Raw genomic sequence first — 17,695 nt, forward strand, 5'->3', positions numbered from 1 at the left:
GGATTGGTTTTGCGCTATGAATTTTATATTAAGTGTGTCGTTTTGTCTCTCTGTGCAGTCCAGGGCCTATTATATGCCACAGCCTAAAGGCAGCAGGGTTGCAGAGGCTGGAGTGACCACTGACTATATGCTTGCAGGGTGGTGGGTCTCCAAGGACAACTTCTAACCCTGTTAAAGGCAACATGTGGGGTGCAACTTGGCCGTGTGGCATAGCTGGCTCTGGCCTTGGGACTGTGTGTTTTTATACAATTCTTAAGTGGGACACTGGACTGTTTTATCTTTTATCTCTTGATATATTTTTTGTCAATAAATTATCTTTTAGAATTTTATTGACTGACATCTTTTTGCCCACGACTGAGACGGTTGGTCAGACCTAGAGTCTTTCTTTGGGTGTGTTACAGCAGCTTCTGCTCTAAAAGAAACAAATAAATAAAAAGAAAAGAAAATGTGGAACATGCTCATCAGCTTAGCAGTGTCTACATATTTAATTCAGCTTCTCAATCCTGTAGTTTTAGCTGTTGTCTACAGGGTTTTGCTTATTGGTTGTTATTATAGGTGTGCTCTATATCTCAGCAATGTGTCATTCTAGGATGATAAGTTTCAAGCTGGTCAAGTGCCTCTATGCACTTCATTAGTTTAGTTATTCTCTGTATTGTCTTCATCTCACATGTCATTACACTGAGTTTCAGCAAACCTTGATGCAGACTACTGCTTAACAATTATCCACCTCACATCATAACCGATTAAGGTGCCTCTTCATATTAATATTATGTCATTGTTAATATTATCCTCTTTGTCTTATATAACAGCAATATCATATTATAATATTTTATCAGTGTGTACCACTATACTACTACTGAGCCAATTTGTTAGTTAGGATCATCTTATTCAGCAAACAGATAATTTAGAATTCATCCAATCTGCGGTCACATTTGTTCTCTCTGTTGCATGGCGGACCAGGCAGTTCTATTATAATATATTATTTATATTTTATTTTGTATCCATCAAGGGCTTCAGATGACCTGCAGAATCATCCTTTTCCCAAGGTGGAGACAGTTACCTTTTCACACACTGTCCTTGGCTGAACAGTGACACAGCCTTAATATACTTTATTTATGTTATTAAAATATTTTCGTGTGAATTATTTGCTTTATATTCATTTTATACATTGTGGGCATGGTCATCATGCCAACTGTGTTTCATTGATAATATCACTTTACAGGTTGTTATCCTTGCTATTATTAATTTCAAATACTCTAAAGATAATTTCTACTGTAATTTTCCCTTCATCTTTATTTCGTACTTTTTATATTTATATCTACTCAGTGGGGTCTGTTTTCAACCCTTTTAAACTACTACAAAACTACTGTGATCTCTAGTTTTCACTTAATAAGGGATTATTATGTTCTTCCTGATATGGGTGTTGCTGCAGATGCGGCTGCAGGAGTGAGTGATGGTTTACTAAAAGGATTGTGGGAACTGCACAGTGTCTCGTCTTCTGGTTTTACTAAACTGGCAGTTGAGTTCTGTTCTTCTGACTGTTTATATTTTGTTTTCTTAAATCTCTCAGTTTACAGACACTGTTTTTGTCCGGCGTCTGGACTTTTCTTTTCTCACCACTGCTCGTCAGCAGTATTTACTTATTTTTGTTTAAGTAATATATACACGATACAGCTGCTATCACCTTCGCTGGTATTAGAGACGAGAGTGGTTGCTCACACGCCCTTCTACTTTCGGACTATTTCCAAAAGCGGTGTGAACTTTACGAGACGGAACTCGACCGTTCTCTCAACTCACCAGCACGTCAGTGAACAGCAGTAAAAGAAAAACACAGTATGAGCAGCTCAGTCTCTTATTGGACCGTGAAAATTCAGCTTGCTCCGTTAATTAAAACAATACACACACATACATTCACATTCACACTTATTCGCGCGATCGGAACCCTTATCATAAGGGGAGCTGCCAGTCTTTCTGTAGACGAGCTACTTATTCCCTTGACCCAGCTGGGGGAGCTACCCAGAGCTCCAAACCTAACCCACAAGAGTGGGGAGCTTCCAGTCGACGAGCTCCAAGCTACCAGCCGACGAGCTACTTTAAACCCACAGAAGTGGGGAGCTTCCAGTCGCGACGAGCTACTTTCGCTATTTTAAATTCCCTGAATTTAAAATACGTTTTTACGCAAGATTGTGTCAGTGTGTCTGTATCTACCTGGTCAGTGTCGCCGGGTCTGGTCCACCTCGATCGGGTCCCACCACCGTGGGTCGCTTTCTAAGAACGTTGGCCAAGACTCGAATTTAACGCTCTTGGTCTTTTATCACACACCTAGTATGTGAGCTGTCGACAGGCGAGCAACGTGGACTGGTCACGGAGATGGGACACGATGGAGGCGCTCCGGCTCCGAAGGACCAAGAAATGTTGGGGGAAAACTCTGTAAAAGACCCAGGAGAAATAAAGACACAATGAGACAAAGTTACTTTCTTTATCAAACGTGTACACGGGTGAGCTGCTAAGGACAACTCACACCATGCACAGTGGCTTGGTAATTTTTATAGGAAAGACAGTGAGAACAGGATAAGAAAATACAAAACAAATAAAATAAACAACTCCATATGTGGCGCTAGTCTCGTCAGCAGAGAGCTGGGAGAAGGCTGTGAGAGATAAAACAATCTAAAACAATATGTCCCAGAAACAAGATGTCTTTGCTGGGAAAGTCTAAAAAGATCATTCTAAACTAATCTAACCATAGGCAAAGGGCAGACAAAAGGCATCTTTGTACATTTAAAAGAAGGTAAAGAAACATAGAATCATTTTTCCTGTAACATAGTGTAGAAACTACATGATATGCAGAGGGTATATTAAATTGTTCATATCATGTTGTGAAGTAAGTCAATAATATAGCAATGTTAAATCTTGCAACGCTGCATGTGATTTCATCTCGACGGCTTTGGATCGTGGTTTGAGGAAGGCATCCATCTCAGTCAAGTCAAGCAACAGAAATTGGGTGGTTGTTACATTAAAAAAGTCTAACTTGTAATTTGAACAAAATAATTTCATGTTTCTATGGTGAACATAATTAAATCATGTAGGATTTGTATGAAATTCAACAACTTAATTTATTCTTGTTGAGATGACATGATACAATCTAGTAAGAGTGGTTAGTTGCTGGACTCATTAAATTCACAAGATCACATGAGATTTCAAACTTCAGGAAAATCACTGGAGAGGAAGAGAACTACACACACCACGTGTATGCTATTGCTAATTATCGTGGTTTATCATAACTTTCCTACTGAATGATTAAAATATTCCAGGAGTTTGATTTGATTTGACCTTGGATGGACATGAAGAACCAATCACAGTAAACCTTTGTATTAGGATGCAGCGTTTGAGACAGACGAGACTGACCAAGCCTCCCAAACCCAGATCCCCTGGTTCTTCAACCTGCTCAAGGAGTGCAGGAATTTTTAATATTGTACATTTATTATTATGCAGCGTACTGCTCATAGCTCAGATGTGTTTACATTACATTGTTTTTGTTTTCAAATTTGTCAAACTGAGCACTTGGTGCAGCAGTTGAGCACACTGTTACTTTCTATTATCTCAACAACTTTAATGTCCCATGAGTTCAAATGACTGCTCCCTTGTTCCGACCAGAAGCTTCTGTTTTTTTTGTCTATCACCTCTGTAAGGACAATAATTAGGAACACAACTGACTTTTTAATTGCCATATTCAGTGACATTTGGTGTCTCACATCAACAGATTTTAATGCCTTTTCATGCTCTTTCAACACTGTTAATTACCTGACACCAAATAAAGAGAAAGACTATACTTGGTATGGCATAATCAGTCTTTCAGTCCATAACACCTAGGATAGGAGTTTTTTTTCTTCTTTTTGTCCCCATGCATTCAAAATGAATCCTTGCATCCTTGTGATCACCTCAGGTACACAAAATAAAATAAAAAACTATCATCTAATAATGCAGTCCCGTTCTTAAAAGGATTTATTCATCATATAATGAATTCTGAGATGTCTGGGCTTAAATGAAAAAAAAATGTGATCACTTTTACCTAAAACTGCCAATTATGTCATTTTGGCGTCATAGAAATCAATGCAAAGTCAGTCTGGTTGCCTAGAAACACGTGTTCTTCTAAACACTTATTGTTTAGGCTGCTACTACATTAGCCAGAACTAACTAGATGTGACTGACAGATAAATATAAATTATATGTGACCAATAAAGATGATTGCATGGTTCATGGGTTGCAGATATAAGAAGGTGGGGCAGAGTGTGTGATTGGACAATAGAACCTGATGAAGGTCAAAGGTTGTCACTTGTATGTCAAACTAAAAACTTGGAATAATCTGGAATACTTTCACACTGTTTTTTGCCAATAGTGTGTTGTTTATATCAAGTAATATACAACGCATAAAGTCATTCATACCAGAGTAGCCAGAGAGGATAATATATACTTAAATATATAACAGTGGAGTTCTGAAGATTTCCCTGGTGGTGAAGATCATGAGTCATCCTCGATCCCTGCAATGAGCTCCGGTCTTCCTGATGTTTCTGAAATGATGCCTCTCTCTGTGGGTCAGCAGAACATCTGGCCCAGGACAGCTGCGGTAAAAGAAAGGGAGAAAGTTTCTCCAAACCTCTGGACCCAGGAAACTCAGCTTGGCCCTGATGGTCTCACTCACTATAGTTTCTCCCCAGGGTGGATGTAGCTGTTAATAATAATGTGGACTCTAATATTAAATGAAAATAACAAATTACACTTCTGTGAAACCTGCTGCTGATGTTTTTATTTAAAGTTTCCATGTTAGCAGGCTGTGGAGTGCTCTGTGAGTGTAATGGTTCTAAAACTGTTTAAATATTCAGTTTTATATCATCCTCAGTCTTATGTTAAAATCTCAAAGGACAGCATTATATTTTTGATATTAACAGTCACTCTGGGCCTCTATGGGGTGTGCAGCTGATCTCATCTCGGTCTAAAATGGATAACAAAAACGAAGTAATGCCGAATCATTTAAATATACAGAATATTAAAGTAACAGGTGTCTAGCATGATCAACTAGCTAGCAACAAGCCTCTAACACAGTGCATATGCTAACAGCTAATCAAGCAAAGAAAAAAAAAATAACAACAGAAGGATTTTAGATGTTGTAGAACTATAAAATGATAAGCTGTGTGTCTTTTTTCATTTCATTTCATATTCACCTTAATTTAACGAGTCGTCAGTTGCAGTAAACCCATCAGTAGATAAACTTTAACAGCCTAGCTACATGAAAAGTGCAGGGGGGATTGTTCAGGGTCAACCCCGGGCGGGGCAGACGCTCCACCTACTGATGATGACGATGATCCCCTTAAACCAGGGGTGGCCAACCCGCGGCTCTCGAGCCGCATGCGGCTCTTTGCCTGGTTTCATGCGGCTCTTACGTTCATATCAAAGTTTGTGTTTTGGGGGGTTTTTTGTGTTGTTGTTTTAAAATGTGCACGTTCGCTTTGCTTGAGTTCAATACGGTATTTTCATCAAATGGCCATGTGTGTGAGATGAAAATACCGCAAAGTTTCCCAGTAGGAGCAAGTTTGCCCTTAAAATGGCAAGGAAAAGATACACAGCAAAAAGAAAATATGAAGATGAACACAGGACGTTTTTAACAGAGAGGGAGAGTTTATATTTTTTTGTTGAATGCAATGGCAAGCCATTCTGCCTTATATGTCAGACGTCATTAGCGCATTTCAAAGCTTCAAATCTTCAGCGCCACTTCAGCTCACTCCATGCTAACATCGACCAGAACCATCGACCCAAAAGGGATTGAACTTCGCAAGCACGAGTTGGCCACTTTGAAACATACAGTTTTTCTAAAAATTTACGAAGCGGTCAGAGACCATAACGCTCACATCCTATCAGCTAGCTTGGAACATTGCACGGGCTAAAAAGCCATACGATGAAGGGGAGTTCGTTAAAAAATGCCTCAGTGACATTGTTGAAATCTTGTCTCCTGAAAACGACAAATTAAAACGCATGGTATCAGACGTCCAACTGTCCCGCCACACTGTTGAACACAGAATATCGGACATTAACACGGCTATTGAAACACAGTTGCACTCTGACCTTCAAGCATGTGAGTATTTTAGTGTCGCATTGGATGAGAGTTGTGATATACAAGACAAGCCTCAGTTGGCAATATTTGCACAGTCTGTGTCAAACGATTGTGTGATCAAAGAACTCCTGGATATTGTGCCATTAAAAGACAGAACCCGTGGCACAGATGTGAAAGAAACCATGATGGCTGCATTAGAAAAAGCAAATCTGCCCATAACGAAATGAACTGCAATAGCCACGGATGGAGCACCAGCCATGATGGGATCTGTGAACGGGCTTGTGGGGCTGTGCAAAGCTGACCGAACTATTCCTGACTTTTGGAATTTCCACTGCATCATCCACATGGAGCAACTCGTGTCTAAATCATTGAATTTAGATAACGTCATGAAGCCTGTGATGGAAAACGTCAACTATATCCGCACACATGTGCTTAACCACAGTCAATTCAAGAATCTCATTGCTGAGCTGGACCAAGGGCTTCCAGGTGACCTGCCGCTGCACTGTGAGGTGGCTGTCAAAAGGCCAGGTACTCTCTCGCTTCTTTGAGCTTTTGGATGCCGTGAAACTGTTTATGGAAGAGAAGGACAAGGACTATCCCGAGCTCTCGGACCTCAAGTGGATTATGGATCTGGCCTTTTTGGTCGACATGCTGTGTCACTTGGACAGACTGAACCTGACCCTGCAGGGTAAGTTAAAAATGCTGCCTGACCTGGTGCAAAGTGTGTTTGCGTTTGTCAACAAACTGAAGCTGTTCAAGACACATATTCAAAAGGGAGATTTAACGCATTTTCCCACTCTGCTAAAAGCCAAGCGGGCAAGTCACCAGCGCTGCCCTGAGTAAGCAAAGAGCCAGATATGCAACGCTGATTGAAAACTTGCACGAAAGCTTTGTGACCCGGTTCCATGATCTACAATTGAAAAGGCCACAGATTACGTTCCTCGTCGACCCATTGAATGCAGAGACCGGCTGTTTGAAAGTCTCGCTAGTCACAGATGAAGCTGCGGCTGAGTTGGAGATGATCGATCTTTGTGAGGAGGACCAATTGAAACCTGCTTTAAGGGAAGGGACCATTGAGATCTGGAAAAGTATGCCAATGGAGAAATACCCCAATGTCAAACGGGCTGCTCTTAAGATACTGTCAGTGTTTGGGTCAACATACGTCTGCGGGTCTGTGTTTTCTACCCTAAAAAATGTGAAATCAAAGCATCGATCTGTTCTGACTGACACTCATGTGAAAGAATTGCTTCGAGTGGCAACAACGGAATACAAGCCAGATTTGAAGAGGATTGTTCAAGGCAAGGAATGCCAGAAGTCCCATTAAACAACATGCATTGTAAAAGTAAATGCTATTGTAGATTATTATATTTTTGTTTATGGACTTGGTTGAACTGAGAGTTTGTGTGTGTGAGACAGTGCGCACAATTGTTGAAAATGACTGGCCTGTGGTTTTAGTACTGTAGGAGTCATTATCATGTTGGTGTGTGACATTTACAATAAATCTGGCTGAGCAGAATGTGTGTATTTTGTGTGTGTGTGTGTGTGTGTGTGTGTGTGTGTGTGTGTGTGTGTGTGTGTGAGTGAGAGAGAGAGAGAGAGAGAGAGAGAGAGAGAGAGGGAGGAAAGGATGGGTGATGTTCATGTGTGCCCATGCGTATGATGTGGCTCTTTGCGGTAACACAGTAAAAAAAAAAGTGGCTCTTGGTCTCTGACTGGTTGGCCACCCCTGATATAGGAGGTCAGTTTTGATTTTAAAAAAAAACAGTGGGCAACAGCGCTGTACACATCGGTAGACTTGTGCATAATAAGAAAGCAAATAACACAGAAAATAGAGATTTTTGATGGTAAACTAGTCTCTGAGTATAGAGAGAGAGAGAAAGAGAGCTGTGCAGGAAGTGTGATTTATCATGGTGGAAGCAAAACGGCAAAGGTAAGAGGAAATTAATGACAATGTTTTTCAAACATGAAGCATAGTTTTGATCTTTTGCTGCTGGTTCAGTGAGTTTTGGTCAGAGTGATGAAACCTGCAGCTTCAGAATCTGTGAGATGTCGGCTTTCAGCACACGACGGTTTGTACGCGTACGTTGCTGTTTTAGCTTTTTGGTGGTTGTTGAAATAGTTTTGAGAGGTTCAAGCTGAGACTCTGGCATTTCTGGCAAATACATTTGTATTTAAAAATTGATTCAGGATTTAATGAATTAATATTGCATTACTCAAACTAAAATTGATTTGAATTAGGAAAAAAGATTTTTTAAACCCACCCCTACTTGTGACTGTCTAGGACTTAATTGTGTCAGTCAATAAGTGGTGACAGGAGAAAATGCAAATATGAAATACAGTGGTCCCTCGCTATAACGTGGTTCGCCTTTCGCGGTCTTGGTGTTTTGCAGTTTTGGGGGTTTTTTGTGCAATTTTGGATGCCTTTTTTTTTTTTTTTTAAACACAGGGCATTGTGCTCTGCGTCCTGACTGGCTATAGACCATTGTGACTGAATCTCATGCCGTGTCTCCTTTACAGTACAGGATGCGTTCAGGTTGTCAAATTTACATAATCTTCTATCTCTAGCAGTGTGACTCTGTCAGGCGTGGTGTGGAGGCGAGGAAGAAGGAACCCAAACGCAGGACTCGCAGGTACAGAAATGACGGGGATTTATTGGAGCGGGTGAATGAACAAAGCAGGAATGAAGGACTGGCTGACTGAAAGACTGGATGGATGGCTGGCTGACTAACTGAACATACATACGGGGAGACGACAGGAACATCACATGTACATCAAAATCAACGACACGACAGTGAACGAGTAGAAACATAGGGCTTAAATACACAGACTGATGATAATGATAATGAGAGACCGGTGAGTACACAGCTGAACATAATGAACTAATGATAAATGGGAAGAGGACTGAACATAATGCACACAGACCAAGGCTAACACAATAAAACAGGAAGTGGAACAGGCAGTAGATAAACAGTGAACGTGAACTGAAAATACTGGGTCAACGACCCAGAAATCCTGACAGACTCTGAAGTGATGTACTGTATGTTCGTAAGTTTTCTCCCCAACAAAAGCATCAACCTATTGCGGGTTATTTTTAGAACATGACTCCCGCGATAAACAAGGGATCACTATACAACAAACTACACATTTGAGGGAGGATGAAGAATTTGCATATAAAAAAACTGTTTAGTGCATTTTAATTTTGATTTTAAAATCACAATAATCAAAAGAAAAATGTCATTTCCATCTATGGTAATTTCTATTTGGTGCTATGATGGAACGGATGAGGCATTAGCGATAACAGACATGAGTCTAAGTCGCATAGACCACAAAAGGTAGAGCAAATATCTAAATAATATCTAAATTTATCAGAAGACAACATAATCGAGCTCTTGACTTGGTTCAGTGGATGATGATGCTTGATCAGTCTTGTATGTTGGCTTACTCAGTGCAGCAGGTTGCCCAAATAAATATGTTACATAAAGTCCTATACAAAGTCTCAGTCAGTTATATTAAGGTACAAAAGCAGCACTGAAGTGCCAGGCTGACATTAGTTTTGACACATTTTCTATTGTTCCATGTTATATTACAGCGGGCTGGTGCTTCTGCTTTTGGACACTATTTTATCTTTACATAAGCGTTTAAGGTGAGTGTAGCGTGCATTTGTATTCATTTAATGAGGAAAATAGAATATGTAACAAGAATATGCTGAGCTTTTGGAAAATAAGTGCCGTAATTAACTTTGCCACCCTTGTATCCTCCCTTAAAGTGCTGCGTCACACAGAATACTGAACACACACAGGTGAAAACACCATAATAACTTAATCAGTGAGCTGTTTGCGAGTAGTATTTCCCTCCAGGCTCTAGCAGCTCAGGCAAAGCCACTCAGTTCTTCCACTACCTTGTCGCAATTGAAAGAATTGGATTTGCAGCAAGGACAGCTGGCGTGATTATTAAATTCACCGACACAGAAACAAAATACACTTGAACAGAACTTTAGAAGTCAAATAGTAATCATTTGTATACGGTTCAAGTATACCTATAGAAAGTGAGCCACTTTTTTAATTAAAATGCTGAAAGAAAATATCTTTTTTTTAAAATTTCCTATGCATTTCAAAAGTGTCCAAGTTAAAAACAGGAGAAAAATAACAAGAAATTATTTAAAAGAAAACTAATCCTGAACATAAAAGCAGCACTGAAGCAAAAGAAAAACACGAACAATGTAAAAATACGTATGTCAAAAGTTCATAAAATGGCTCAGTAAAGAAAGGATGGTAACCCCTTATTGACAAGGAAAAATCCCCCTTTGAGTCATGATTTCATTTAATTTTTTTGCACTTAGCAAGCAGTTGCCTTGGTCATTGGTCACTGTACCCATGTAAATCATTTCATGCAATGTTTTTCAGAAGGCTGATACAAGATTGCAAAATTAATTGCAACATAAACTCCTTTCAGATAAACAACCACTCTGTATGTTTAAAGCACTCACTGCACAAGAAGCGTAACTTAATTGAGAAAGCATTGCTTTATCCAGCTTCATTAATTAGTGCACATTAAAGTCTCAAATGACGCAAACAGCAGAAGGGTTGTGCTGAGTGCAGACACACACTGGAAGAAATTATGTTTCTAAAGCATAAAATGGTATTACATAAAGTACAAGAAGCAGCTATTAAATTAATGTAAATAATTTAATTAGAACTTTCTCCTTTCTGCTTTATTAGCTATGGCAAGGACATTGGAGGAAGAGTCCTTGAAGGAATAAAACTGTATATTACATTAATAGATGTTTATTATGGACTGTATAATAATATTTTATGCTGAATGTAACTGCGGCTCTGCCCCAGGGTTTTACCTGTTCAGATCTCATCCAAACACCTATGTGTTTGAATGAGAGGTGAGAGTATACTGTGAGAGTATACTGTAACCTCAGTTTACCTGCATATATGTAAGGTGTACTACAGTGGGGCAAAAAAGTATTTAGTCAGCCACCGATTGTGCAAATTCCCCCACTTAAAATGATGACAGAGGTCAGTAATTTGCACCAGAGGTACACTTCAACTGTGAGAGACAGAATGTGAAAAAAAAATCCATGAATTCACATGGTAGGATTTGTAAAGAATTTATTCGTAAATTAGGGTGTAGGTGCACCTACAACTAGGGCCCAGCTTTCTACTGGAGCCAGCTTGAAACTTGAAAGTCCCCAGGCTGTAGTGATGGGATTTCCGGCTCCCTTTAGAGAGCCGGCTCTTTTGGCGCCCAACCAGCTCTTCGGGTTGTTTTGTTGATTTAATTAATTTATTATTAACAACAATATAAAATTATGCACAAAAGGAGTTACTAATGTAAAAAAAAAGTGGTTTTATTTATATATGTTTATATATAAATATATACGGTGGCCCCTAGAGACAAAGCACGTACCAACTCCAAAACACATTTCTAGCATTAACTGAACTTCTAAAACAGAGCTACCTAGATCACTTAAATTACACAATTGAAAGGATATGTGTATTATATATTCAAATAATTAAAAAAAAAAGTTCATTTACCTGTTACTACCACACACCAAATCCGGTCATTGGTACTTCCTGGCTTGTGTACCACTAGGTAACAAAAGCTCAACACTGCCCCTACCATCCTGGAGCACTTCTTTTGTGTTTTGTACTTGTTTTGGAGTTTGTACGTGCTTCAGGGTTTGTACGTGTTTTGGAGTTCGTATGTGCTTTGTCTCTAGAGGCCACCGTAAATATACTTTTATTTATTCACTCCACATAAAATGTAATAAATCATATAATACAAAAAATAATATTTTTACATTTCAACTTTTAACTGTTTAAATTTTCAGCTTTTTCCTTTTAAACAAATTTAAAGTGAAACAGCACAAACCCACAACACAATTAAATATAAATTATAATATGAAAACAAAAAGAACATGCATATTCTCTGTCATATGGACCTGCATGAATAAACTTTCTGAATTCTTTATCATCCGGAACTGAAAATAGTTGTGGATGATTATTATACCTTTCTAATGTGACATTGTTGTCCCTGGATCTCTTTCTCTCTCTTTCCTTCCAGCTTTGTTCCTGTGTTACTGAGAGTGTAACTACCGCCCCTCCCCCCTCTTCCCAGCGCAAAGCACAAGGCTCGCATGCGGAGTGAAGCTGAAAAAAAGTGCGAGAGAGAGGCTGAGAGAAAGAAAAAAAAAACCCCCACGGCTCCCAATCAGGAACCGGCTCTAAGAGCTGTTTTGTTCGCGACCGACACATCACTACCAGACTGCAAACCTAACAAAGACATGAACATTCTTGAGTAGGTAGATTCTAGAATCAACAGACACCTTCATGCGCATGCTCTTGAAAAAAAATTGGTGCCATCTGCTTAAAAATGGAACGCAGCTTTTGATAAATGTTCGCAAAAGTTATTTATTTAGTGAGAAAAGAGCAATATGGAGTCCTTGAGAGAAAGAAGACCCAGCAAACTGCACACACTGAGTTGTGCAGTTTCAAAACCAATTGAACAGCATTCACTGATAAGCCAATGTTGTGTATTCGGTTCACCAAGGTGACAAAGTCAACTGTGTCAAAGGCCTTTGGCATTCCAGAAGAAGAACAGCACAGCCATTATTTATTTTTTGCTCTCTATTGCATTAATACTGTTATCCACCATTTTAATAGCAGGAGTTATTATGCGGTGGTGTTTTCTAAAAACATGACTGATGTTGGGAAATGACATGAATTTTGTATTCAATTTCAGTATAAGCTTTATTGGAATCTTTACATCCAGAATTAAAACTGCTGATTGAACAGGAGACTCTCTGCACAACCATAAAGACCCTAAAGAAACAAACATTTTGTTAAAGATGCAGTCAGTAATTTTTGGACATTAATTTACTAGATTTTGTACCCATATTTACTCTCTGTTCCAGCTAATAAAGTTTTACATATGTGGCTAGAGTAAGCAGACTCAAGATATGAATGATCATAACTGTTTTATCATCAGAGAAGGATTTGCCTTCATCAAACAAGTGAAAATGTGAAAGAAAGGAACAGATTGACCGGTCAGGATAAATCAGCTGTAAATACTGACACAGGAGCATTTCCTAAATGGAAGGAGTTTCACAGGGAGAAGGATTTTAAAAGTGACGTTGGTAATACAACCTAAAAATCTAAATGTAACATTTTTTTACATGTCAATATCAAATATTAGTGTAACATTTATCTCCCTTGCAAAAGCATATTTACCGGAACTCTAAGTGCTAGTTTTACTAGTTGTCTCACCGTACCACTGGACAGTGCAGTATTTTTGTGACAGTGTCCTGGTCCTGACCTGTTGAATTTTGTTTATCATGAATTATGTTTAGTTTAATTCTTAGTTTCCTTATGGTGTAGTTTTTTCACCAGCTACAAACGCCCCACACCCACTGTTGAAGCAAACAAAGACCTGGCCAATGAGTTAAATACATTCTGCTGCAGGTTTGAGACGGACAGATTCTCCTCCCCAGAGACATTGTTTCAGACACTGACCCCAACACACCTCCCACCCCTCCCCCCTTCCCCCTCACCCTCCCCAATCCAGACTCAACGACCTCCATCACACCTCTCACCCCCCTTTCCTCCTCCCTGAAACTCAGAATACACACTGAGGATGTGAGCCGACTATTTCAGGATTAGAAGCCCCCAGCCAGACGGTGTCTCACCCTCCTGCCTCAAAACCTGTGCTGAACAGCTGGCTCCCATCTTTACCCGCATCTTCAACAGATCCCTGGAGCTGTGTGAAGTTCCCTCCTGCTTCAAACGCTCCACCATCATCCCTGTTCCCAGGAAACCCACCATTACAGGACTGAATGACTACAGACCTGTGGTCATGAAATCCTTTGAACAACTGGTGTTAACCCATCTGAAGGACATTACAGGCCACCAAATGGACCCTCTGCAGTTTGCCTGCCAGGCAAACAGGTCGATGGATGATGCAGAGAACATGTGGCTGCATTACATCCTGCAACATCTCAACTGCCTGGGAACTTATGCCAGGGTCCTATTTGTGGACTTTTCTGCTTTTAACACCATCGTGCCTGAACTTCTCTCCTCCAAACTCTCCCAGCTCAGCGTGTCACCAGCTACCTGTCAGTGGATCACCAGCTTCCTGACAGACAGGAAGCAGCAAGTGAGGCTGGGGGAGATCACCTCTGAAACTCGGCCCCTCAGTATTGTTAACCCTCTACACTAACGACTGCACCTCTAAGAACTCGGCCGTTAAACTCCTGAAGTTTGCAGATGACACCACCATCATTGGCCTCATTCAGGATGGTGATGAGTCTGCATACCGGCAGGGAGTTGAGCGGCTGGTACTGTGGTGCAGTCAGCACAATCTGGAGCTGAACAAGCTTAAGACTGTAGAGATGACAGTGGACTTCAGGAGACATCCCTCAACACTGCTCCCCCTCACCATGTCAGACAGCCCGGTGTTGACTGTGAAGATCTTCAAGTTCCTGGGTACAACCATCTCCCAGGACTTGAAGTGGGAGACCAACATCAACTCCATCCTCAAAAAGACACAGCAGAGGATGTACTTCCTGACACAACTGGGGAAGTACAGTCTTCCACAGGAGCTGCTGATCCAGTTCTACACTGCGGTCATTGAGTCTGTCCTGTGCTCCTCCATCACAGTCTGGTATTGTGCAGCCACTAAACAGGCCAGGAGCAGACTGCAGCGGACTGTACGAGCAGCAGAAAGGATCATTGGCGCCTCCATCCAGGACCTGCACCTCTCAAGAACCAGGAAACAGGCAGGGAAAATTATCACAGACCCCTCACACCCTGGACACAGACTTTTTTATCTGCTGCCCTCTGGCAGACGGTATAGAAGCCTGCGGACCAGGGCCACCCGACATAGGAACAGTTTCTTTCCCCTCGCCATCTCCCTCCTAAACAGTTGACCTGTCACACTGCTCCCACTAGCAGACTGCAACTGCACCTTATGTACATTCTGTGGTATTCATTCCACCTCATTTCATTTCTATCATCCTGAATTTTATGTATGTAAGTTTAGATTACTTGGTTATTTATAGTTGGTTTACACAGCTTTGTGTATGTATTTGTATGCATGTGTAATGTATATATAGACACGTGTGTGTGTGTGTGTGTGTGTGTGTGTGTGTGTGTGTGTGTGTGCGTGCGTGTGTGTGTGTGTGTGTGATTTACATTGTTGTGCTGAGAGTCACCATCTAAATTCCTTGTATGTGTCTGCACATATACATGGCCAATAAACACGATTCTGATTTCTGATTATACTTTCTGCTTCCCTCATGTTCTTTGTATCCTGTCTAGCCTTTGACACAGTGTTGGATGTTCCTGTTATGTTATTTCCTCCTTTATTTTTTTAACTCTTGGTCACCTTTCTATGTTATGTATTCAGATTTCTTCCCCTCCTCTTATTTCCTGAATTCTTAAATTTCCCTGAGTTTATTTTTGTTCATTGTCATGTCATATAATTATTTTTTACTGTTGTCCCCATGCTCCCGGGGTTACCCCCTAGCATGTCCCCTGTTTTTCATAGGCTTGGTTTTCGTCTGCCTTTTGGATGATTCTTTTTTTGCCCACAATAAAAGCTTCATTCTTACTTAATTACTGCCTGCTTGTGAGTCTGATTTAAGGGTTCATGTTTATCATTTAACCATGACATATTTCACCTCCTAACATTCCAAAATGAACAAAAAAAGAGAGTGGTGTAAATAACCTTCTTCCAAATGGGGAAGGGGGGTGTGCCAAGCTATTATCACAAATAAAGGGCCAGAACTCAAAAGAGCTTGTAGAACAGACTTGTTGGTATTTTTCTTTGAATTTGATCATCAACTATTCGTTTTGGTTTTGAGAAGAGAGTCATGTTGAAGTTTTTTTTTTTTTTTTTAACTTTCCAGCAGCCTCTGTTTGTACGTTACTTATTATTGAAGTCTTACATTTTAGGTTACCTTTACTTTTGGTTTCTGAGCATTTTGTTTAATCAGAGTCTGGTTTTCAATTAATTGACTTGTTATTATGTTGTATTTTGAAGTATTGTTTATCTTCTGCTTTGTTTTTTTAATGGTTTATTTTCTAGGGTTGTTCTTTGAGTCTTCTAATCTAATATTTGTTACTTTGACTTTTGTCTGTCCTTCTTCTGTCTCATCTTTGCCTTTCAGTATCTTCCCGTCTCTGTCCTCCCTGTGTTAAGTCAATCTCTTTCCCAGTTTACTAGTTGTGTCTCACTTGTGTTATTTTGGTAATCATTATCTGTTGTGTCTTGTATTTCCCAGTCCCGTTATGCTATTGTTTTCACCTGTGCTTAGGTCCTCACGTTTTTCCCCTTACATCATCTCCTCATATTGCTCTGTCTTCCCTTGTCTGTAATGTAGCCTGGCACTGAAATATTAATCACTGCTGTTGTTTGTTCATTCATGAGAGAGCATGCTCTCTTAATGCTCTGCCTCCACAGACTGGGAGGAGCAATTACAAGGACACAACTTTTGATCAACTTCCTGTTATTGTGTTTGATGAAAACCCTCGTGAAGAACCCTGTCCTAGTGCTGGTTTGTCTATGTTAGCACAGCTGCAGCGGATTCTACATGAAGATAACATCATCTATAAGCTGTATGAGAACAGCTGGAGGCAGCTTGCAACATACTTGAACCTGCCATTTAGAGATATACAAATGCTCTCAGGACTGCTGTAGTGTGTGACAGCGTGGCACCTTTGATGCCAACATCACTACAAGAGCCACAGCAGTGATCATCCATTTGCACAGCAGTTGCGGCAGTCGCTCACATTTTCTAACTCTATCCTTGCATAACTGTATAAGTTTCTTGTCACCACCAGTTGACCACCACCATCATGCCCGAATTCATTTACTTTTCTCTGACGTTTAGATTTGTCACACTGGACACTACCGATGGATATGGAACTCCAGGCCTGTTATGAAATTTGAAGCTTGAGATTTTATTATCAAGAAATAGTTGTGAAAAAACTGTTCTCCTGCTAAAGATTATGAAAATAGACATGATAAACTGCAATACCTACTTTTGCTTACTTTTCTTTAAATGTCTAAAGCCTTCAAAGGAAAGATATCATGGTCCTGCATCCTACCACCACTGTGGAAAATGAGAACAAGGAGGTCATTAATCTAGCAACCACAGACAAGTGGCAGACATCCTGGAACTGTACTATGATGGAGAAGGAGGTTTTTATCTAACCATGGATACGTTTTCTAAAGAGAGAAGGCTGATTGAGATCTGCTCATGTGCAGATAAGAGCCGTTATGAATAAATGCTTTTGAGATAAAATGTATAACAATGCGCAAGTAGCAAGATAGAGAACAGAATGATTTTCCTCTTCACCTCTTCAGGCAGGTGCTTGGAATACACCACAGTCTGGACATGGTGCATAGCGCTAAAAGAAATTGCTGGTGTAAGTTAAAGGGTGGTGTCTTCATGTTGTTCTTTAAAAAATCACTACGTACATTATTTATTGTTATCCATGTTTGTTTTACTTTTCCTTCAAGGCAGCGAAGATCAAAGGGCAATCACCATTTGTGTTGCTGTTGTAAGACAGCTGAGCAGTT

At 40.1% G+C, this 17,695-nt stretch overlaps 1 long non-coding RNA gene across 1 annotated transcript; it reads left to right on the forward strand.

The window, feature by feature from the left end:
- The first annotated feature begins 7,963 nt into the window (after positions 1-7,963).
- LOC309713649 lies at positions 7,964-12,486 on the forward strand. The gene is made up of 3 exons (XR_014278633.1): positions 7,964-8,036; positions 8,672-8,736; positions 12,179-12,486. It is a non-coding gene; the product is annotated as an uncharacterized lncRNA (long non-coding RNA).
- Positions 12,487-17,695: the final 5,209 nt, after the last annotated feature.

The sequence above is a fragment of the Aulonocara stuartgranti genome (assembly GCF_965226115.1).
Source record: "Aulonocara stuartgranti genome assembly, chromosome: 2".
In the NCBI taxonomy this organism is placed as follows: domain Eukaryota; kingdom Metazoa; phylum Chordata; class Actinopteri; order Cichliformes; family Cichlidae; genus Aulonocara; species Aulonocara stuartgranti.